The sequence below is a fragment of the Nyctereutes procyonoides genome, unplaced genomic scaffold (assembly GCF_905146905.1).
Source record: "Nyctereutes procyonoides isolate TBG_1078 unplaced genomic scaffold, NYPRO_anot_genome, whole genome shotgun sequence".
NCBI lineage: Eukaryota > Metazoa > Chordata > Mammalia > Carnivora > Canidae > Nyctereutes > Nyctereutes procyonoides.
This window is the reverse complement of record NW_026575148.1, coordinates 4,850,689-4,875,894: the sequence shown is the minus strand read 5'-3', so window position 1 is coordinate 4,875,894 and position 25,206 is coordinate 4,850,689. Positions and strand designations below refer to the sequence as shown.

The window sequence follows — 25,206 nt, the reverse complement described above, 5'->3', positions numbered from 1 at the left end:
CCTGGGATGGAGCCCCACATCAGGCTCCATACTCAGCAGGGAGTCTCCTGGAGGACTCTCTCCCTCTTTCTGTCCCTCCCCCAACTCATGTGCACACACACACACACACACACACACACACACACACACATTGTCTCTCTCTCTCTCTCTCTCTCTCTCTCTCTCAAATAAATATATCTTCAAAAAAAAAAATCGTCCAGGACTCAGTAGCAAACAAGTGGAGGAGATGCAAGGTCTTCTCCTTACTTTTGAAATTCTAATAAAGTACAGACTGGACTCAAGGTAAACCTTCTTTAACCATTTTGGGAAGAGGGAAACCAACAGTCAGGAAGTCACTCCACAAGGACCAGATAGTGCTAATCCCCTGGAGAAGTTTTAAAAAATACACACAGATCTCTCTGAAGCCTTTACTAAGTCCTCTTGATTTTAGAGGCTTAGCTTCATAGACTTGGCAGACAAGCATTTCATTAGAAGTATACCAAGTACAATGATTTCCCAGTATGTACTGGAAGAGCACTTGCCGTAACTTCTCAAGGGAATGATGAGGCATTTTTGTTAATGTGATATAGTATTCTAGAGTTTTGCTTTTAGCTGTGCATTTTACATGCACAATTTCAAATGAAAAGTTAATTGAAACTATCATATTTTACTAAACTTTTATGGCAGCTATCCAAAGTATGAATCACTTCATTTGAAATAATCCCAGGTTTGCAACAAGATTCGTGCTTTTAATGAGCCTGGTCTAAACCATGGATTTAATGCAGAACCAATTCAGTTAAACTGTGTGCTTTTTCTGATCCTGTTGTAAATGTTTTTTATAGTTTTAATGCTTAAGAGACTTTTGTCAAACTTTTTGGTGACAAGTAGATCAAAAAACCCACAGTTATTTGGCTCTATCCTTCTCCAAAGCTGGCAGAGAATAGGAATTGCAGAATGCAATTGGCAGAGCCACATGCACACAAAGACAATGTAATAACATTTCAAAAGGACAATTCCATGGGGTTCTTTGTTGAAAGCATTATTTTGTCTGGTTTCAGTGATTTACTGTTTTTTCTTTCTAGATTTTATTCCAGAACTTAGAAAATATCATATTTAGAAATAAGAAGAAAAAAACAGTGCTTTGTACCTTTCAAAGACCACAAAATACATATAGGAAAAGACAAAAATAATAAAGAACTTAAATTGGAATTTGTTGAAATGCTACATTTCTTTGACTTTATTTTGTATTTAACTTATCTTATGCATTTATACTCATACTGGTAATGCACTAAGTTTCTTCAATAACATGGAGAAAAAGCAGAATTATATAATAAATTTAAAAGAGGTTGCAAAAAAAAAAGAAGAGAGAGCAAAAGTGAACTTAGAATTAAAATGACCAAGGAAAATATGTACATGAAAAGATGTATAATATTCTTAGCTTTTAAGGAAATTCAGATTAAAACTTCAGTGAGATAATACCATACATCTAGTGGAATGGCTTAAATAAAAATCTTGACAATACCAAGTGCTGACAAGACTGAAGCAAATGGAACTCTCACACATTGCTGATGGGAATGCAAAATGGTATATCCACTCTGGAAAACAGTTTTAGCAGATTCTTATAAAGTTAAACATATATCTACCATCTGAATTAGCAGTATCGCTCCTGATTTTTATCTGTGGGAATTAAACGTTATATTCACATAGTGTCTATAGATGAATGTTGATAGCAGTTCTGAATGTTACTGTTGTGAACTGGAAAAAAAAATCCAAACTGTGGTATACCCATGATGTGAAATAATACTGAGCAATAAAAAGGAACAAACTACTGATACATGCCATAACCTAGATGATTCTCACAAATGACATTATGTTGAGTGAAAGAAGCCAGTCTTAAAAGGCTATGTAATAGATGAGTCCATTTATATGACATTTGAGTGTAGAACAGCAGAGGTTGCCAGTGTTGTGGTAGAGGAAGGATGTAATTATTTTGGGGATAATGAAACTGTTTTGTAGCCTGATTGTGATGGTCTATACAAGTGTTAAAATACATAAAATCATGCAAGAAATAAAAATAATAAGTCTGAAGTATTTAGGTTCAAATCTGGCCTCAGGTTTTCTAATGGAAAAAAGGAAGCTTATTCAGTTATACAATTAACAAGATCCCTAATGGAGGAAAAGGAAAAAAAAAACCAAAACACCGGGAACTCTGAGGAAGTTCAACTAGTATTCACGTTGGTACCAGATGTGCCTTCACAAAGGGACCATGTGTTAATCACATAATAAGGTCCTATGTAAACAATGATTTAGTTTCACTAAAATGTTTCATTTTAGGTCCTTCAACATAAGCCATAACTATACCAAAAGACAGCTGAATAAAATTAATTTGAGGTGTGTCAACTCCATGTAATCTAAAAAAATAAAAAAAAGAAGAAAAAGAAAAATCCTTATTTTGCTCCAACCAGAGGTAGATTTTAACATATCCTTCAAAACTGTCAACTTATGTCACTTCTGTGAAGCCTGCTTCACCTGTGGCAGAGTTAGGTGTAACATTTGTCCTGTTCCACAGCATTCTGCGTCCAACTTTAAAGAGAAACTGTGACATTATTTGTGACTATTCATTTACTTGATGATTGCTCTCACTATATTGAGTTTTTGGAAAATAGGAATTTTTTTAATCTTTGTACTTTATCAGGCTGCCTGGCATATAATTGATGTTATAATATTGGTTGACTGAATCAAATACATGTGGCATTGGTAGTAGTGGGGAGGGGTAGTGCTGAGGATGGAGAGGAAAGGTACTCACCAAACAGCTTTCCCTCTGAGGACTAATTTGAGAAGACTCAACACACAACTGTGAGGAAGATATTGCACATGAGGCTATTGAATGGGATTTATGAACTGTGCCCAGAGAACAGCAGGATTTTTAAGGCTGTATGGACATAAGTATTCCATAATGTTTAGAAGTAAAAACAAAAGAGTTAGGAGTCATTAAGATGTCCACACCTTCTAGTTTAAGTCTTAAATTAATTTGCCCATTTTGCCTTTTTTTTTGTTTTTTTGTTTTTTTTTTTTAAGTAATTTACACCGGATGAACTGCTATGAAATTTCTCTGTGACCTTGGGAAAGTCACTTAACATTGCTAGGCCTCAAAATGCTTATCAGAGAAATGAAAGGGATTTAGTATTCACACAAAACCAATATTTTGTTCTTTCCTGACGTCTTAATAGTTTAATGAAAGCCATATTTTATAGGCTTAATACATAGAATCTGACTTCCTTCTCTGACTTAATTGATGGGCTGCTCAATAATTTCCCTACCTGACTTGTTTTTTCTCATCCGTTTGCTGCAATATTTAAAATTCCCACCAGGATCTGCTTGGGTTCAGGATTACCTCTCTAAGGCTCCTTTTAAAATGCAAGCAAATTATCTAGAGGATAGACACATAAACTCATTAATACATATTCAATATGGATTAGTGATCTTTAAAACTTAAATCCAATCAGGTCACCACCTTACTTAAAATCTCTTAGTGGCCTCCCTATGGGCTTAGGATAAAGACAAACTGCTTATTATAGCCTTTGAGCCCTAGGGTATTCAATCCACCTTCCAACCCACCTCTCCAGACTCACCCCCATTACACTTCTTCAGCTCTCTGACTCCAACCTCTCCACCTTCCTTCAGTCTTCTGCTATCACCCTGCTTCTTTCAGCCTGTCACTTGTCCTTCCCCTAAGCACTTTTTTCTAGCTTGCCTCGTTCCTGCCTATTTATCTTTCACTTGCCATTTAATTGCTTTTTTCTCAGGGCAGTGTTCTTGATCTTCATAACTAAGTTACTTTTTCCTATCCCTGACTTCCATAGTAGCATCCTGCCCCTCTGCTTAATTGTTCAGCAGAGCCTTTCTCCTGTGATTATCAGATTACTGTCTGTCTGCCTCTGCTAGATGATAAACTCCCTGAGGACAGGGATTATGTCTGCTTTTGCTTACTGTGATAGCCTTACTGCCTATCATGAGGCCTATCACGTAGTATGCCTTCATAAATAGTTGTTGAATGAATGGATAAATAAAGAATTAAATGAATGAGTAAATAAATATATCATCAATCTATTCATCTCTAGTCTTAACAAAGCACAGAACTCTGTGGAATGGGATTTAATAGCCAAAGTTTTCCAGTGGTCTACCAAGAGGCCCACTCCTCCCTAAGCTTGTTTTGTTTTATTATTTATTTTTTTTCTCACTTCTTCCTCTATTCTCCTTGTTTGCTCTCTTTCAGTCACAGTGGCCTCCCTGTGGTTCTCCAAACATATCAAGCCTCCTCTGACCTTAGGGCAATTGGTCTTTTCTTCCTGGAAGTTTTCCTTCATATTTCCACATGGCTGACTTCTTTACTCAGAAGCTGCCTTCTCTTCACTCAGCATAACACCCTCCAGTTCCATCCATGTTGAAGCAAAATGGTGGGTATTCATCGTTTCTAATGGCTGAGTAATATTCCATTGTATCTATAGACCACGTCTTCTTTATCCATTCATCTTTTGATGGACACCGAGGCTCCTTCCACAGTTTGGCTATTGTGGACATTGCTGCTAGAAACATCGGGGTGCAGGTATCTCAGTCTTTCACTGCATCTGTATCTTTGGGATAAATACTACATGTTGGCAAATAGAACTTCAATAAAAAAAATACCAAAAAAAATAATCATTTTGTACTTAAAAAAAAAAAGAATTATTCATGAAAAAAAAAAAGAAAGAAAAAGAAAAGAAGCTGCTGTTTCAATGAGGCCCACCCTGGCCTTTCTATTTGAAAGTACAATCCTCTCCCTATCCTCCCCCAGCTCTATAATCATCATCCTCTTTACCATGCTTTCCTTTCCTTTCTTTTTTCCCCATAGCCATATTATCTGCTAACATCCTATATAATTCATGCGTTTATTCTATTTATTATTTCTTTTCTGTTTCTGTTCTTAGATATAAGCTGCACAGGGCCAGCGATCTCTCTTTGGTTCATTGATAGAACTCCAATACCTCCCTGGAACACTGCTTGGTGACGTGTGGTAAGTGCTCAATAAATATTTGTTGAATGAATGAAGGGAGGGAGGTGGGCAGAAACATTGTCTAGGTGAGGTATAACATGAAAAATACCAGGCAATCAGCAGTCACTAGATTATCAATGGGGAGCAACAGGAGGGAGACAGGGTTTTCTAAGGCAAAGCCAACCACCTCTCCACTATGCATTAGGCCTGACCCTGCTTTTAAGTTAATGAACATTAATGGAGGAGGATTCTAATTTACTCCAAAATAATTTATATACTAGATAGGCTTATGGGCACGACCATGCTTCTGACAAAGGAAAGATTTCTGCCTTTGAGTTCTGCTATGTAAACATGGCAGATGGTTATATAAACATAGTACTTAAGAACTGTATTTGGCAAAGAAGTAAGAAATAGTCTTACAAGGACATTCTGCACTTTGTGTTATAAGAACTAGAGAATTGTACAAAGACATAAAGTCCCTTCCTCTCAAACCTGTAAAAGGTATCTATTACCATGTCCACCCAAGTCCACCAGATTTCCAAACTGATCAAACTTTCTTGCTTTTACTCCATTTGGACAACCTTGACAAATTTGATATTTATTACCTTATATTTAGGAGAAATGTATTTGAACATTATTCCTTAAAATTGACAAGACATTTGATATATAGTTAACACTTGCAAATCTGGAAACTCATGACATACAAAAAGGGAGAAAAAAATAATGGAAGTGTCTTGAAATTATTCTAAATAGTATGCTACCTTTGAGAGGGAAACTTGCTGAAATTTTCTATTCAGTAAAAAAAATCATAACCAAGTTGGGTTTAAAGACTAATTGTATCAGACTTAGTGGAGGTTAGATAAATTTTAAGGTCAAACTTGAAGTCACAGGGAAGATAATACGGACTTTATTCTCAAGTACAGCTGCCAGAAATGTATTTAGCCTATCAATAAACAGATAAAGAAGGATCCTTTGTTTCTTCCACTGTTACTCCTGCTCTTTGAATCTTTACATAATTTCTCTGCCCACATTTCCTCTAAATTATTTTTTTACAAAGAATGGTCTTATATGACACTTTGCATCCTACATCTTTCCACCCTAGTCTTCAATCTTTTTATGAGAATCGGAAAAGTAAGAGAACTAATCATACAGTCAACGCTGTGATCTTCTCAATGAAATTATTTAGGCGACTGAAGTACTCTCTATTCATGTTGAAATCGTAAAAATTATTTGCATTAAAATTTCCTATGGCTTTTGTTATATTGGTATTCTTATCTCATATTTCATAGAAAGATTTCTAATTGATGTGCAGTGGTCTAGATTTCAAGGATCTGGGCTGTGACTCTTGTTACATAATAATAGCTATTTAAAGTGTTAAGTCAAAAAAACCTGAACCAAACAAAATAAGATGGCAGGTAGGTGGGATCATGAGATATGTGGTTTGAATAGGGGAGTTGCAAACCTTGTATTTCAAAAAACTGGAAAACTGAGAAAGCTTCCTTCTCTCCATGAATTTTAAAGAGTGAACAAGCTTAACCCACTGAACACAACTCTGAAATGTTTCTAATTCCCTTATTATCAATGAAGGTAGACCAGAGAATGTGAAGAGAATTTTACCTTAGGGAAATGTACTGCTGTGCCTTCTCAGTAACTGTATAGTCCATTTCTGCCTCTATGCCTGAAAATTAACAGCATGTTAACAGGACGATTGCCTACACTGTGGCACTGTCTGTTTAGGATTAGGCCATTAAATATTGATGGAGATAATTGTTCCTGCGCTTGAACATCAGAAAGATGGAACTAAGAGTAGTTTAACTGGCATTTGCCTTTATGCTTGGTAAATAGAGGGCTGGATTTCAAAGTATAGAGGGATAAGTATTACCATGTGCTCAGTTCCACAGCCAAAGCATCATTGATCAGAAACTGTGGTTTGTAAAAATGTTATAGTAAAAGTTCAGTGAAATAATTCAGCTGAGCTTTGTTGGAATTTACTGAAATAGAATCTGATAGAACTGCGTCTTAAGAACATGCAAGCAGGATTTCTTCCCATTTGTCTAGGTTTGTTTTTGTTTTTTTTTTTTTTTAATTTGAAATGATTGTGTGTTTTTTTTTAATTTTTAATTTGTTATAGTATTGACTGCTATGGTACTTAGTGCATAATCTAGATTTCTTACACTTTCACCAAAAAGCGAGGACCCTTGAATTTGGACTGCCTTTGTTTGGGTCTTAGCTGTGCTTATGCCTACCTGTGATTTGTTGGGCTACTTACCTCTCTGAGACTCTGCTTCCTTCTTAAAATGGAGGTTTCAGTGTATTCATGCTATAAGTCACTGTAGCATTAAATGAGATGATATGTGTGAAGCTCTTAGCACAGAGACCTGCACACAGTAGACTCTCAAGTCATGTTAACCTTTGTGATGATAGAGCATCTATTTCTAGGAAGAAACAATGTGCTTCAACAGTGGCTGAATTTCGTGCCGAAAATACATGATCAGAAACTCGTTGCCTCCGAAAGGCTAAGCTGTTGCTTTATTTCAGGAGCAATGTTAAGGTGGATTTCATGTCTCTCATCTTTGAGTGGGGCCAAAGCCCGCTGCAGCTAGTTTTCGCCTAGAAATGTGGCGCAGAAAATTATAATGAAGCATTTCTCTCTTCCCTTTTTGCTTTTTTAAAGCTGAACCCTCTGAAGTCTTTACATGAGGATGAGATTGTTCACTATTTCATTCTTGATCTCATTTTGATACTAGAAATTTTTGGACTTTGGTTGGGAGGAACAGAAAGTAACTGAATGCATTTCAACATTCATTTGGTTCAGCTAAAAAAGACTTAACATCTGTAACTACATTTCCATTCAGTCTCCAACTTCTGGTGTTCTTGGAGTACAGGACAATGCCAACCCAAAAGGAACAAGTTTATTAAAACTGACAGAAGTGCATTCTGACATGTAGGAGGTGGAAATTCACAGATTCATTTCTTTTGGACTGTTTTTAAAAGTTTTTACCCACTATTCTCAGGAAGGAGTCACCACTGTTTGACATAAGAGAGCACAAAAAAAAAATAAATAAGAGAGCACAAATAATGTGGATGAACTCCGTGGAAATGTTCAACGTGCCCGTTTTAACAGACCTTCAGGGTGGAATAAGTCCTATTCTAATTTTTTGGTTACTTTTGTTGACTAGGCTAAGAGTGTTAACTTAAGCTATGTTCAGGATAAATATTAAGGACTAGAAACCATTTTTCTTTTACAATTATTTTTGAGAAATGCTTAATGCATATTCAATTTTATAATCTCTTTCTTTTCAACCACACCAAATTTCTACTGTCAAAGCTAGAAAACCTCTGTAGAATTAAAAGAGCTAAAATTTTATTTCGAACTTTTTTCTAAGTAGATAGAGTTTCATTCACAACCAGATAAAGATATCTTTGTATCCTACTTATTGCAATAATAGACCGGATGGATTCTTGGTAAAACCTGAATATTTTTAAATGCTCTATATGTTCTAGTTCTAAATTGCATGTTTTAAGCATATTGCTTTGAAATCCTGAAAAAATGCATACTGAATTTTGATGTGTTCTAAAACAGTCATGAAAATTAACATCTTCCCTCAGCCCAGGGCCAAGCAGATTTTTTTGCAGGGCCAAATTAGAATCTGCCTACAGGCTTCAGATAAAAAAAGGTAGCAAGCAGGCAACTTTTTAAAGTCAGAAAAGGCGAAGTAATCTTATATGGCTATCTTTTTTGGTAATCTAAGTAGCTAGGGAGGGGAATAATCTTTTAATTTAGGCTTAACCCTCTAGAGTGTGTGGATGTCAATAGATTTGTTTTCCAGGATGTAAGCTGGCATAATGGTACTCACACCTATAGAAAACAAAATGTTTTAATGTAGTTACTGGGAGTAGGACACTCAGGGCACATTAACTAGGTATTTATTTTAGATACGTGTTCTTTCAGTGTTCACATTTTGAGTTCACTAATTGGATATGTGGCATTGGGAGGTCAGAAGCCAGAATCATGGATTACTAATTGCAGATTACTATTTCTTCCTGCTCTGAGATTCTGTAGGTGAAACTAACAGCCTGGATTATGACAACCATTAGACTACATACAACACTAGAGAAGCAAAGCCCATGGCATCAGGAAAGGAAGAACATAGAGCAGTCTAGAAAGAGAAGGCCTGGGAACAGAAGCATGTGAACCTGGAAACTATGATACATAAATGTAGATATACATGTATAGAATGAGGAACCATTTCAACATTCAGGAGACTGTTATGAGCACCTACTCTACTGGGAATATACTAGATGTTTAGAGTAAAAAAATGGATAAGACACTCTTTGCCCTCAAACAGCTAAAATTCTGGTGAGAGGACCACAAGAAAATGAAGGAAATATGACCTGACGGAGATGGCAATAAAAATGGTAATATCAGCAAACATGTTTTGAGTGCTTAAAAGGGTCCAATCTCTGTTTCAAGTCTATTAGCACTCATTTTCATTTATACAACAGCTGAATAAGTTAAGGACAATGATTATTTCCATGTTGCATTTAAGAGACTGAGACTGGAAGAGATTAAATAACGAAACCAAGGTCACAAATCTAGGAAGTGGTGCTGCTACCAAGAGGAGGGAAATATAATAGGAATAAAAAGAGAAGGCAAGGTTTGAGAGGAAGACCTGTCTATCTATCTGTTTGCCTATTTATGTCTATATATCTCAGGACAGGATTAGATGTATATGTATCTATATGCGTATGCCATTGTATCCATCCTTACCATGCTTTATGTGTTCCCGCTTTTCCAATTTTCTGTGTTCCATTACCACATCTGGGCCATACTCAATGCATTTCCTCATTCTTTATGTCTGTCCACCTGTCAAGACCAGATCAGATTCTCCTTCGTTCATGAGTCCTTCTCTAATGATTTTTGATGGAAAAGATCTCTCCCCACTCCAAAACGTCATTAGCTTTATTCTTGTTCATTTACTCACTAATACTGTTTTATAGAGTATGTTATAGCTAGTTGCTTTGCTCGAATGTAGCAATTTGAAAAGTATGTCCCTTCGGTGTTGCATGTACAAAGCACTAAGGTATTTTTTGATGCGAGCAAGCAAACCCCTGTCACTTATATATTGTTGCTCTTGTACCAAAGTCTCATGTGCCATTCCTTCTTGTGGTTCCACTGATACTTCAGTTCTAATCAGAGATGTTCAAACAAAGTCTATTCTTGTATGTTCTTTACTGGTAGAAGTGCTTTCCAGGGTTATGCCCTGCTGGGTCCTTTGCTGGGTTACTTCTTGGTTTTACTTTGACAAGCTTGTGTCACAGTTTTCTATTCTTTCTAGTCTGGTGAACAGTCTCTTACAAGGAGAACCTGGAAAGGAATCAGCCAGCCAGCCAGCAAGCCAGCCAGCCAGCCAGGATGTTTTCCTTACAACAACATTTTATGCTCTTTTACAAAGCTGCTAAAATGGGAATCATTCTTTTGCAATTCTCTCATCAGATTGCAGTTTCAATGCCTGGGGTTTTGGCCATATTCAAATCCAGAGATTCTTAAAGTAGATGAGATCTCTCTCTTCTCTGGAGTCCCCACAAAGCTTAGCCTGTGGGATGGTCCTTTTAACCAGAAGACTAGGAAGAACTGAAATCTCATTGCAATCTTTTCAGCTTCCTTTGAATTCCTTCCCAGAACAGTTACCCCTAGTAGGCTAAGCTCTAAGAGCTTGGTAAAAATACCCCAATTGTTCTCCATTCCACTCTTTCTATTTTCTGTGCTGACAGAATCAGATGACTCCACAAAGACATCATGTTGGCTGCAATTACTCCCCCTCCCCACCCCACTACCTCCAATCCTTGTCTTTTCTAAGCTGTTTCAAATCTTTGAGGAGTGAGTCCTAGGGGAAACCAAAGTTCAGAATTCTTAATCTAATGAACTTGAGTTAAAAAAAATTATAATTATGTTATTCTTGGTTTGAACTGGCTAAACATGAAATTCTTTGTCTACGAGTACCCACATTATGGATATACTGGACTGTAATAGAATCTCATGGTCTGTTGAATTAAAGCCAACCTGCTAGGTGTGCCAACTGTGAAGGAGTTTTATGATGAGAATGTCATGGTCTAGTTTATCAAGAAAGATGTGGCACAAATCTCTGGTTCACGGTCCATCTATAAGGTCCATCTTTAAGAAGTTTGAGAAACTCTTTGTTAACCTTTTGGCTAAATAGTGGGTGAACATACTCTATTAAATATTGAAGAAGGGGGGATGGTATGTGTTGCTGGTTCTACAAAATTTAAGAATCTCTGTGGATTATCCCAATTTACCCTCCTCCAGTGAATAAATTATGCTTGCTAATTGTTGAGGGGAAAATTTCCTTTAAGTCCTCTTCAGAGACTCTCTCAAAAGACTGTTTGACCTAACTGGTAGTCTGATAGTGCTCAGGTTAATGCTAGAAAAACTAGATACATTCTTAAAGGTGGAAAAAGTGGATCACACATTCTCTCACTCCCCTCACCTCTATCACCCTCACTGTGTTCTTTGTCAATACCAGGTTGTACCACAAAGAGTTGTATAGTGAAAATAAAATGGAATGACTGAATGGTTAGCAGAAATGTGTATTAAGCATATCCACTATAGGCCATGTACTGTGTAAGGAGCCAGAGAAAGAAAGAAAAGCGAGGGATGCCTGGGTGGCTCAGCAGTTGAGTCTCTACCTTTGGCTCAGGGTGCGATTCCCGGGTCTGGAATTGAGTTCCATATTGGGCTACTTGCAGGGAGCCTGCTTCTCCCTCTGCCTATGCCTCTGCCTCTCTCTCTCTCTCTCTCTGTGTCTCTCATGAATAAATAAATAAAATCTTAAAAAAAAGAAAAATGAGAAACTATCCCTGTCCCAAGTCTAATAAAATGAATAGAAAGAAAAAGAGCATGTACATGGAAGGGTAAATATGAAGAGTAAGGAAATGAATAAATCAGAAATCATACTGGGAAGCAACTATGTAGAAGGAAAGGAAGTTTTCACAAAATACTCTAAAAATGTACCAAAAAAGGATTTTATAAATGCTTATGACAGTTTATAATGAGGGAGATTGTATTTTTTGCCCTGTAAAAAAGAAGCTTGCCATTCTCATCCATTAGAGTAGGACATGTGTTGTTTGTTATCTTTTGTTTCTGTTTTTATAAGATAATGAATTGTACTCATTCCCTTGTGATTTGGAGCATAAGCTTTCATATATGTGGGATGTAGCAGAAATATTAACTGTTCTAAACAGAGATTATCCTAGTGATGTTGGTCTTATTAGCTCAAAATAATAAATGTCAACTCCAAAAACAAGGAAATGAAGCTAAGCAAAATTCCACTAAGGTATGCTATTGTGGACCATAAACATTAAACATTTGGAATCTCTAATCAACATTTTCCTATTTTTATTAAATACCCCATTGTGAGTCCTTGTCAAGGTAAATATCTATATGTAAGTTATAAGAGGCAGAAATAAGACAAATTTTTACATTTTCAAAATTTGGAAAAGGATGATATGATAAAGAAATGTTTTCTAAAGCATTCAAAGCAAAGGTCTTTCAACTACCACTCAACAGAGAAATAGCTTCTAATAAATCAGTTACAAATACACTGGCATATTTAAAATTGGGTGGTAAATCTTATTAATTACCTTACCAATCACTGCTCAAACCCAAACCTTTTGAAGGTTTTCTCAAAATATTTAACAAAGCATGCACATATTTGAGATTATGGGTAATGATAGTGTATATAGTACAGTATTGATGATGCTCAACCATTTTCAATAATACAATCATTCCTTCCTGTATTCATTCACACATTTGGTATGTTGCTGTACTTGGGAACAGATAGAGGACCATGACATGGTTCCATATCTCAAGAAATCACAACCTTTTGGAGGAGATGCCATCATTTCAGTTTCAGAAGTGCTCATCCCCTTTCATGGCATACATACAAAATGTAGTGTGATGAATAAGGTTTTTTTGGTTAGAAACCCTGGCTCTGAAGCCTTCTTCTTCCAGTTAATAGTTATATTCTAAGCAAGGCAGCTTCTCAATGGTAAAATGAGGTAGGAACTCCTTCACTGAGTTGAGAGGATTATATGAAACAGTGCTTGTGAATCACTTGGCACAAGACCTGGCACATTCAAATTGATTTAAAAAAAAATGAGCTACTGTTATCATCATATTACTTGAATCTGGACCAGAATTATTATTTATTTTTGCTCAGAAAAATAGCAAACAGCTTATTCAGGGATATACAGATCAGAGGTAGAAATGCTCAGACTCAAACTCAGGTTTCAATGCTGAGTGATTTATATGCTCAGTTTTTTGTTTTTTTCTTTCTACTACATTAGATCTCTTCAGAAAGAGCTTCATTTCCATGAGTTCCTTGAAAGGATACTGCTTCTAATTAATATGGAAAAATCATCCATGCCATTGTTTCTGAATCTCTTTTTTCTCTGGACTATTTTACCAAATATTCTGTAAGAGTTATTCTTTTTTACTCTTTTATAGAAATATTCATAATGTTATAGAATCATAGTTGTTACTAAATGATGAATAATAATTATAGGAGAAGTTATTTTCACTTTTTCCCAACTAAATATCACCACATTATGGATCTGGCAAGTTTAGGCCCTTGATTAACTCTTATTTTGTAGCTACTAAACACAATCTTTAAAAAAAATCCTAAGAAAAAGATGTCAAGCATGTATGAAAGCTTTGTCAGTTCTGTTTTCAAGCTAGAGTTGTTTTTTTTTTTTTTTCTCCTAACTGCTAAGTTATACACCCCATTGGAATCCATTACCGTGGCAGGTTTTTCTAGGCAAATAGCACACCAGAGGAAAGTTTGGCTGTGGGTTTTCTTCTTTCTGATTTAGTTTATTCTTTGGTTGCTAATTTGCATTTTTCTCTGAAATGGATTAGAATTATAATACATATGCAAAAGCATAAAGCAAAGAAAGACAACCCCTGGCCCCTAACTAACAGTATGAACTTCAGGAGAATTATATGACTAATTTCTAACTCAGTTTAAACATCTGTAAAAGAGGGTCATAATTTCTAATTTAAAGTTTTGTTTTGAGGATAGAATGTAATGATGTGCTGAAGCTGGCCGATTGTTAATTATTCAGGAATTTTGAGAGCTGGGTATCAAAATCTTGGTAGTTTAAAATCAGCCATGGGGTTAGTATTTATACCATGGAAATTGGCAAATGCTATAAATTGGAATTTTCCTTTTCCTTCCTGGCAAGCAAGTTGGCCAGCACCTCACTGGATAATCCTTGTACACCAGTTAGTAAAGTTCCAGACCCATATTAAGAATTCAGTATTCTTAGTTCTTAGGCATATGATTTGGATGTTAATTCAGAAATCTGCATAGGAGTGTTTTTCTTAGTTACCTCTCCAAAGGCTTGTACCAATTTATACTTTTATGCTAATAATAAAGATGTCAAGATGTTTGTGTTAAGAAGCTTACCTTTTAGGACCTGCACAAAAGAATCAATTAAAGAGGAATAAAGAGGAATATGCATGGCTTCATGAGAGAAAACTCCTTAGTTGATAGCCAGGATGGCTTAATGAAATGGAGCTGCAGAAATACTGCTGATTGCAGGTCATTGTAAGTTTCTTGGTTTAACTTTGGTGGTAGTACACAGAATAGTTCATGAATTAATATGAACTAGCATATATTCTCATTTATTTAAAAATATTTTCTAAGCATAGCATGTTACCTCATCTCTCTGTTCATAGGTTGGCTTTTATTACTTTTGTTTCTTCTATGCGATGAATTTTGCTTACCTGGAAGTGAAGTGCTTGAAAATCATATACAGGTTCAAAATGTGTTTTTAATGATAAGGTCCATGGCTTGGTTCGGAAAAGAGCATTTGTATATCAAATACCCTTATATAAGGCTCTGCCTCCTACTTGATAGGGACACAGGAAAAGCAGGATTCCAGAAGGGAACAGTTTCCTAAACCTCACTTGCACAAGTGATCCCAAGTAGCTATTGAATTCACATTTCAGAGAATGAACTCAGAAATGGGCCACATTTTTTAGTACGACTGTTTCTACTAGGAGGGGTAAAGGTGTCTGCTACTACTAGCTAGAGAACTCCCCATTTAGATATAAAGTAGGGAAAAGAATATGAAGAATAAATAGGAATTGTCAGAGAATGTTGAAAGAATACATTCACAGAGTGAATATTGATTGAGAGAAAAAAATTTTGACCTAAGTAACTTTTGATGATGTATTCAGGAAAATTATTGCCCAGATCCAGTTATATTCCTCTTAATTTCCTAACATCTTATTGGTGTACATAGTTTTGTCTTTTAATAAATACCTAAATGTATAAGTTAAGTAAGTTTATAATATCTAGCTGCATAGTCTCACAGTAATTTTGATTATAAATATTTTATAACTCAGTATAAAATTTCAAGAAATGGAGAAATGGATAAAGCATAGATAATCATATCTTTCTGAAACAACCACAGTTAATATTTGGGTAACATGCTTTTAGACATTTTAAAAACAATATGCAAACACATATATATGTCCATATGAACATAAATATGCATATATATGATTTTCCATTTACCTATTTATTTATATTAAGTGTGGAGCCATTGTATTCTAACAACTTGCTTTCTCATTTAATATATCAAGGTTATTGTTCCATATCAGCACACGTAGCCCTATCTCATTATTTTTAATAGTATTTACATTAATCTCTTCTTTTCCATGGGGGGTATGTTGTACAACCCCAGTGGATGCCTGAAACCACAAATAGTACTACACCCTGTATAAACTCTTTTCTTAGATGAACATATCTATGATGAAATATAATTTATACATTAAGCACAGTAGGAGATTGGAAACAATAATAATATGATAGAACAATTATAATGATACACCATAAAGGACGTTATGTGAATGTGGTCTCTCTCCCTCTCACTCAAAGTATTGCACTGTACTCACCCTTCTTGTGATGATGTGAGATGATCAAATACATACTTTGTGAGACCAAGTGAGGTCAATGATGTAAGAAAGCATTGTGACACAGCTACTACTGGGCCACTATTGCCCTTCTGACAATACCTCAGAAGGAGGATCTTCAGATCCTGGACTACAGGTGACTATGGGTGATGGAAACCATAGAAAGTGAAGTCACCGATAAGGGGGGACTGCTGCAGTATTCTGCTGCTGTATATACAGTAATTTATATAGTAATATGTTGATAGAAATTTAAGAGTTTCTAGTTTTTCAACGTTAAAAACAGTGGTTATTCATATGTAAATCTTCCTCTTTAGACTTATATATAATTATAATTTATGAGTGTTTCTGTTGAATAAATACCCAGAAGTGTATCACTTATTACTGCTTTTGATTTTCACCATGACCTCGCAAGGTTACTATTGTATATATTTTATCATGAGAGAACTAATGAGTAAAAAGGTTAATAGCCTATCCAAAGTCAGGTAGCTAAAAAGTAGAAGAGGTAGGTTGCGTACACACCTCATATATATATGAGTACAGCACTCATGCAGCTGCTACAGAGCACTCTACAAAGCCGTCTCTTATCATTGCTGTCTCCTAGCATTTCATTTATTCTAGTAATTTAACATTTTTGAAGTTGGAATCCATCTCCCTGTTAATGCCATTTTAACAGTCCTCATCAGCTGGATAGCAGCCTGACACAGACTTCATTCTTGACATGTGTGCACCTAGATTATTACTGGTTCCATGACTGGACGCTTGTAACCCTTCAATAAGCCACTTAAGGATCTTGAAGGAAGGAATATGAGTCTTGGCTGTATCTGAAAACCTTCTGTTGTTGACACCTTTATTTAATAAATAGAGTGCTAATGACCAAAGTTGGCAAATGGATGTCAAAAACCTAGTAGAAAGCCATAGAGACGTTAGTAGAGAATTCTTTAAAGAAATACCACATCCCCAGCAATCTCGATGGAATAGTGGATAACAGTTGGCAGAAAAACACAAACATTGTTAATGCTGAGTAAAAAGGAATTAAGGAAGGACGGGACCTCAACAGTGAAGAATCTCAGCGAATTGATTTAATTTGTATATTCCGTGTTATATATGCATGCGTGTGACATATGATAAAAGTTCAAAGTAGAAGAGCTCTTTGAGTAACTAAAAATAAAAGTTATAAATGGCAAGAAAATGTTGCACATAGTAAAATTCATTGTTTTTTTTTTCTTTATGTAACATAAAGGTGCCCTTTATAATTAACGGCTTTTTAGATCCCATGAAATATATTGGTACCTACCTTATAGAATTGTTATAAGAATGACTGTAAGTGTTTAGGCCAGTACCTAACATGTGATGGACATTTTGTAAATGATAGTTATTAAATATATTAATAGAAATTATAAATTTTCCTCCAAAAAGAGTGAATCAATTTCCAATACCATTTTAACAATTTAATTACAGTAATTTATAACCTAAAACATAATTTGATGTAATTCTTCATCAAAGAAAACAAAGCTATTATCTCAAAGCTATCGTATGTGACCATGTATCCTCTATATAGATGAAAGGAATAGTTAAGTTTGGTGAAAGTCTAAACCCACCACCCCAAAACACCTTCCTAAAGTAGTCTCATAATCACTTAATTCTACCTTTTATTTTTTCAAGTAGATTTTTTTTTGTTCTTTTTTCTCAAATAGATGTTTAAGATTTCTGGGTTATATATGTAAATAAAGATTGTACCTCCACTAATGATTCTTTGACCATTAGCTAATAACTCTTATTATTTGACAGATACATTATATTTTAAAATTAAAAAGTATTAAGGAAATTTCTCGGATGCTTTTTTTTTAAAGATTTTATCAATTTATTCATGAGAGACACAGAGTGAGAGAGAGAGAGAGAGGCAGAGACACAGGCAGAGGGAGAAGCAGGCTCCATGCAGGGAGCCTGACGTGGGACTCGATCCCGGGTCTCCAGGATCAGGCCCTGAGCTGAACGCAGTGCTAAACCACTGAGCCACCCAGGCTGCCTGGATGCTTTTATTTAAAAAAAAAAAAAAGCAGTGAGAACATATTACCTAACTAGATTCAGGAATATTTTGATATATATGAAATCAATCAGCTCTTCTATACAATGCATGTTTTGAGACCTTGGTCCTTTATTGATTCAATTTCCTGATCAGTGCAAACTTGACATTACACTTTGACTTTAAGACATTGAAATTGTTACTCTTTAGTCAAGTTCTCATTTCAGATATAGGAGTGTCAGACTGCTCTAGGTAGGAATTAGAGAAAGAAATTTTCTAAATAGAAATAACAGAAAACTTTCTGCTTGTTATCTTCTCATAAGGTGTCTCCACTTGAGGTGACATTCCTATAATGTTTTCAAAAGATTTTATTTATTTATTTGAGAGTGTGTGTGTGTGTGTGTGTGTGTGTGAGAGAGAGAGAGAGAGAGAGAGAGAGAGAGAGAGAGAGCGAGCACATGAGCAAGAGGCAGGGCAGAGGGAGAGAGAGAAGCAGACTCTTCACTGAGGAGGGAGCCTGATGCAAGGGCTCCATCTACTTTGAAATCATGACCTGAGCCAAAGGAGACAACCAGCTGAGCTACCCAGGAGGCTTCATTTCTATAATTTTTTAGAGCCAGTTCTCCTGAGTTCATGACTTCCTAACTTTCATATTTGAACTCACACATATTAAAAGAAAGATTCTGAATCTTCTTAACTTCCTATGGGTATTTTTTGGTTTACAAAGATTAATTTAGAATATAAAATATAGCTGGCATTCTGATATAGAAAAATGGTAGGTTTCTCTTTCCCTTCCTTATGGGGGAATATTTGCTAACCTTTTGGAATCACCTGAAGTTTTGGTCTTCCTATATCTCTTGGCAGATATTTGTTTAGGACTTTTGGTGGGCCATCCAACAGGCACTGTCAGTTGTCTCCCAGAAGACCATGTCTACTTGGAGGGCTGACAAACCTTCACCCCATGATCCTTGAAAGAATGAATGGAACATTGTTCATCTCCCATTTATTTGCCATTCTCTCCCTCCAGTGTCTGTAAGACTTAAAGAGCAGAGTCTGCTTAAAGAGCACAGGTGAATTTCTATGGGGGATTCAGGGAAAATCAGAAGGAAATTACCTTTATGTAAGGATAAAGTTTATTTTCTGGATAATTTGACTTTTAAAAGAAATCTCATAGGAGAAAATACCTAAACATTCATACTTTCAAAACAAATGTTAAGGATTTGCGCATGCTGCCCCCTCTAAGAAAATCAGAATTCTGATGGTATGGCAAATAAAGAAAAATGTATAAGACACACATCTCTGGTTTTTCACATCTCTAGATATTCACCACTTATTTCAAACATACAGAGGAGAAATTTTATTCCATATTATGTGTTCAAGCCATTTGCTGACAGATGTCTTTCCTTTCAGTCATCTCATACCTCTGCTCTCAGAGCTGTTTATAGATATCCTAAGGGATGGCCAAATTAAAGTCCAAGTTAGAACAAAATTATTGCAATGAAGTTTTTAGTTGTTTCTGGAGGTTCAGGAAGGAGTTTAATTTGTCTTTATGAGGGTACCCAATAATGAGTCATCCTTTGATGCCCACAAGTCCAAGAAATTGCTGTATCTACACAGAGAGCAGCATGGCACTGCTTACCTGAGTAGGGGTGTTGAGGCTGGATAGTTTATGCTTAAAACGTAGCAGACCTCATGCCAGCATATCTAGTACAGTAGTTGTTAAGATAGGCGAGCAAACAATTGTAATTGAAAGTGGAGTCAAGCATTTAGAGGCAGAAACACTAATTAGAACTAATTGACAAGTGTTATAGCACTCACCAGGGTAGCTCTTTACATAGGAAAATGATAGTTATGTAAATACAGTGATTAATTGTATTCACTTAGCCATTACTTTTCTTTTTGGCATGAAGCATGACCAGAACTTGGCCATTGATTACAACTTCAAATTTATGGTAGATTTCTCAATGAACATTTCTGTTTCTCCAGCCAGTTTTGCTTTTGTTATTTGTGTGTGTGTGTGTGTGTATCACATTTCTATGTGTGTGTTTTACTACAACATCTCTGTTGGATATACATACAATTTGTAAGCATCTTCAATTTTGTTGTGGAACTTACTCTAAATCCATTGACATACTGAAAAATCATTCCAGGCTGGTAAACATAAATACAGTTATTTGCTCTACTTTTTTTTAGGATTTAAATATTCTGGTAATAATTTGAAAACAAGTCTTCAAATCTGTCAATCTAGCATCTGCCACAAACACTAATTCTCATAAGAAAAAGGAGTTGTGCTGAGTGCATTATATGTCTTTAAGTACATTTTGTCATATTAAAAATATTGTGAGAAGACTCCAAATATAGAGGTTTCACAAAAGCAAAACCAAAGAAAGCACATTGGACTACCTCTTATAATGTGAAAAATGGTGAAGGAGAGTCTGATTAAAGCCAGATACCAGGTGGGAGCTGCAGTGGAAGTACAATGGGGTTGAGAAAATTTTGGAGATGTGGGTTCAAGCTATGATTCTATCATGAATTATCTTTGTAACCAAGGGAAGCCACTTGAGCTCTTTTGATCTTAGTTTTCTTGTCTTTAAAATGAGAGAAATGAAACAGATGTTCTCCAAGGTTCTCTCTTCCTTTGAAAAAATTAGTCCATTTTAAATTATTTATTTTGAAACATTTCCAAAGTAAGTTCAGTAGAGTGGAGTTTAGCCCATTTTCACAGACAGTGGTAAAGATCCTCTGATGATGCTAGTGGTGGCTCAGACTTGGGATTGAGTCCTGTCTGGTTTATGACCCTTGTGGACTTTACCCATTTCCTTGGGGAATGGGGTGGGAATTGGAGAGAGGTAAAGGCATAGTATATCCTTGGATTGAGATACTCAGGATAATTGAAACAGTTATTCTGTTTCAATTACATAGATATTATAAACCATCTTCTGATTAAAAAACTTATTTCTTTTTTTTAAGTTTTAGGGCAAGGAAAAGGACAAAGTTGAGAGAGTTGACAATCTACTTCTATGCATGATCATATCTCTAAATAGCTATTTCTTAAGAATGTGTTTGTCTGATTTTTGCAACAAGTCATCACAACCTCTTCTACAACATAATCTCAGGGTAATTTAATGTAAAAAAAGAATTTTATTATTATATCAGTTTCCTAGTGCTGCCATAATGAATTGTTATAAGCCGGGTAGCTTGAAAAGCAGAAATTTATTCTCTCACAGTTTCAGGCTAGAAGTCTGATATCAAATGATCAACAGGACCTTGTTCCCTCTGAAACCTCTGGGAAAGAATCTGGTCCCTGTGTCTTTCAGTTTATGGTAGTAGCTGACAATCCTTGGTGTTTCCTGGAAGCAGCATTCCAATCTTTGTCTCTGTTGTCCCATTGTGTTATCCCTGTATGTCTGTGTCTCTGTCCAAATCTCTCTCATAAGTACACCAGTCATTGGATTTAGGGACCACCTTAATACAGTGTGACTTCATTGTAACTGATTACATCTGCAAACACTCCATTTCCATATAAGACCACATTCTTCTGAGTTTTTAGGTAGACATGAATTTGGGGGAGACACTATTCAACTCAGGAAAATTGTCATCTAGAGGAAAATGCCAACCCAACAGGTATCTGATGACAAATAAAAAATATATATTTTGAAGAGTTATTTACTGGTTTTAGAGAGAGAGTGAGCGAGCATGGGCAGAGAGAAGGGCAGAGGGAGACAGAGAAAGAGAGAGAGAGAGAGAGAGAGAGAGAGAGAGAGACTTCTTGCTGAGCATGGAGCCTGATGCAGGGCTCCATCTCACAATCCTGAGAACATGACCTGAGCCAAAATCAAGAGTCCCATGCTTAACCGACTGAGCTACCCAGGTTGCCCACAAATAAAAATGTTTTAATTTAAAAATCAAAAGTACACAAAAATCTGACACTCTTAAGAATTTTAGATGTAGATGTTAGAAATGATTCTCAAATATATGGCTTAAATGTGAAAATTAATAATTTTACCAATAAATTTTAAATGTATGAAATTTGTGTGATGAGTCACAAAATTGAGTGTATGCCAAGCATGTTCGGTTAAACAGCTTTGATGTACCATAATTGTAGTTGAATGTGTAAAAGAAGAACAAAAAAGAATGTAAGGTAATGTGTATTTATTTAATCCCTAAATTACTTCTTTTATGGCTTTTTCTTTTTCTTTTAAAGCATTTTCTTCTCAATAATTCCATCGCATATAATCTTACATATCTATTATTCTGTTTTCTTGATTTTTATCTTTTTTTCTAGCATATTGATTTTTATAATTCTATTTTTAACTTTTATATGAAAGTAAAAACTGATTTAAAGGTGATTTATTAAACCTGACTATCACCAGTGGAACTTGATCTAATTTAGCTACGATAATTTTTTTTCCTTTTTTTAAAGGATTTTATTTATTCATGAGAGAGAGAGAGAGAGAGAGATAGGAAGAGGAAGAAGCAGGTTCCCCATAGGGAGCCTGATACGGGACTCAATCCCTGGACCCCGGGATCATGCCCTGAGCCAAAGGTAGATGCTCAACTGCTGAGCCACCCAGGCATCCTGTGTTTTCTTTTCTTTTTTTTTTTAATAAATTAATTTTTATTGGTGTTCAATTCACCAACATACGGAGGGGGACACTTGACGGGATGAGCACTGGGTGTTGTACGATAATTTTTTTAAAGGAAGGAACTGTGATTCATTTATTGACAAGTTAAAAAAACCCTTCTATTATCACCTTTTCTCTGAATCCTTCACTTCTCTAATGAATTTATAGTGAGATTTTAATTAAAATGTTGATAATAAAAGTATAAAGCATGTGTTTTAAATTTACACCTGTAAATAATTCAGCAAGCTTAAAACATTTATACATACATGACACTGGAGAGAAAGATGAGGTCTGATGGTAGAGGGGCATGATATGTTCAATGAAATAGTGAGCAGTAAAATGACCTGATCAAATTTGTGTGTGTGTGTGTGTGTGTGTGTATTAAAGGACTTATTTTTTTAAAAAAGGAAAGGAAGTGAACAGTATAATGCAGGAATCTACATAGCCAGGAATGAGAGTGTTTAAACAAGATAGTACCAGTAATAACTGAATGAAAAGGGATAGATTTAAAAGTATCAAATGTAGAATCGGCGTATAGGTTGGACAAAGAAAAGGAAGAATTTGAGGATAATATATAGGTTTCTCTATTTGTCAGTTTGGTAGTGGGTGATGACGTTAACATCACAGGGAATATAATAAGAGATGGATAAATAGGATTTTGGAAAAGAATATTTGACTTTGTGTTTGTAAGTTCAGATGCTTATGGAGCACCAAAGAATAGACATCCAAAGTGAATATTTGAAGCACAGGAAAAATATCTTAAATCAAGAGAATTTTAAATTTGATTTCTCTTTTTTTTTCCAAAAGAAAATTTTCAATCATTTATGAATAACAAGATAAAATAAATTGAAAATAATTAACACAAATGTAACAAAAAATAATAAAGGTGGGAAAATCAAAGGTGAGATAAGTAAAAAATCTCATAAGTGAGATTAGTCAAAAAACTGTCTATACAACTGCTTGATGTGGGGTAGAAATATTTATCCAAGCCTGTTAGCAGCAATCATGAAGGAACACCATCAATATTAACAGGGCATGGAGTTTTGTTAATTATTGAATCCCTTGAACCTAGAAGAATGTCTGACACATAGTAGTGCTTCAGTAAGTATTTGCTGAATAAGTGCAAAAAGTTATTTGAAGATTTTAAAATGATTTTTAATGATAATAGTTATTTGCTCTAGGAAAAAATTACTCAAATGTTTGAGATAGATTATATTCTTTTTTCCAAGGACACTGATATTTGGCTAACAGTTTGATAATAACAATATTAACAATTGACAATTCAGTTACCAAAATGTATTAGTATCATTTGCACTTTGGAGAGGGGAGGTGAATCTAGGTTTTCTTGAAATAGTTTTATACACTTGACATTTCCTTGAAATAGTTTTTTTTTTAAATTTATTTATTTATTCATGAGAGAGACAGAGAGAGAGAGAGGCAGAGACACAGGCAGAGGGAAAAGCAGGCTCCATGCAGGGAGCCCGACGTGGGACTCCATCCTGGGTCTCCAGGATCAGGCCCTGGGCTGAAGGTGGTGCTAAACCACTGAGCCACCCGGGCTGCCCTCCTTGAAATAGTTTTACACACTTAATAGTGGCCTGTTCCTCGATGCTCCAGAACAAGTTTGCTCATGAAACTACTTTATGAATGACTGTGTTCATAACTGTCAAAGAAGGGTTCTTGGGCAGCCCGGTTGGCTCAGTGGTTTAGCGCCGCCTTCAGCCCAGGGTGTGATCCTGGAGTCCTGGGATCGAGTCCCACATCAGGCTCCCTACATGGAGCCTGCTTCTCCCTCTGCCTGTGTCTCTGCCTCTTTCTCTGTGTCTTTTATGAATAAATAAATACAATCTTAAAATTTTTTTTCAAATGTATTGCTGTATCTTATTACTCTACTTTCTTTGAGTCTTACTACCCAATGGTAGTTTAATTTTTTGTATTGCCGGGAATAGTAAATAATCTCTAGAACAAGAAGGTCTTTGTTCAGATTTTACTGCCTATTTAGATTTTCATTTGAGAACACATCAAGAAAGCTGGTCTTTTGAGGTGAAATATAATTTTGTAAATTTTGTTAGTAAACCAAATGAAGCCTTCAGAATCCAGACCATAAAGTATTTTCTGTAGTATAGAAATTATGTTCTTTCTGGCTGGGACTCCTCACCATGAGGCTGATAACCTTGGAGTAAAAAGAATTTATGATAGAACTGAAATCTGCCCCTTATGATCTCCAGAGATTATGAGCAAGACAGAGTAAAGACACACAGAGAAAAAAAAAGTGGCAATAAATCAACATTCTTAATCTTAGGTACTGTATGTCCTTACCACTTCTATCCTTACTTACTTCTGCATTCCATGAGAAGGAGGAGTTTTACTTAGGACGCAGGAACTAGTAGTGTACTTTTACTGGCATATTAGCGGTGTGCCTTTACAAGCCTGTCGCTACCTTTCAGGAGAATCCTCAAACCTGGAAACTTCCAATATGGCACTGAGGGGGCAGGAAAGGGCAAGCTTTGTTAGCCTGGGACAATGTTGCCCCTTCCACATGGCA

At 35.7% G+C, this 25,206-nt stretch overlaps 1 long non-coding RNA gene across 1 annotated transcript in view; it reads left to right on the top strand.

Annotated features, from left to right (window-relative positions):
- The first annotated feature begins 4,300 nt into the window (after window positions 1–4,300).
- LOC129501612 (uncharacterized) overlaps window positions 4,301–25,206 on the top strand; it is a 46,893-nt gene continuing 25,987 nt past the window's right edge. The window contains exons 1-2 of the long non-coding RNA XR_008662772.1: window positions 4,301–4,436; window positions 4,947–5,032. This is a non-coding gene — a long non-coding RNA (uncharacterized LOC129501612). The remainder of the gene's footprint in view (window positions 4,437–4,946; window positions 5,033–25,206) is intronic.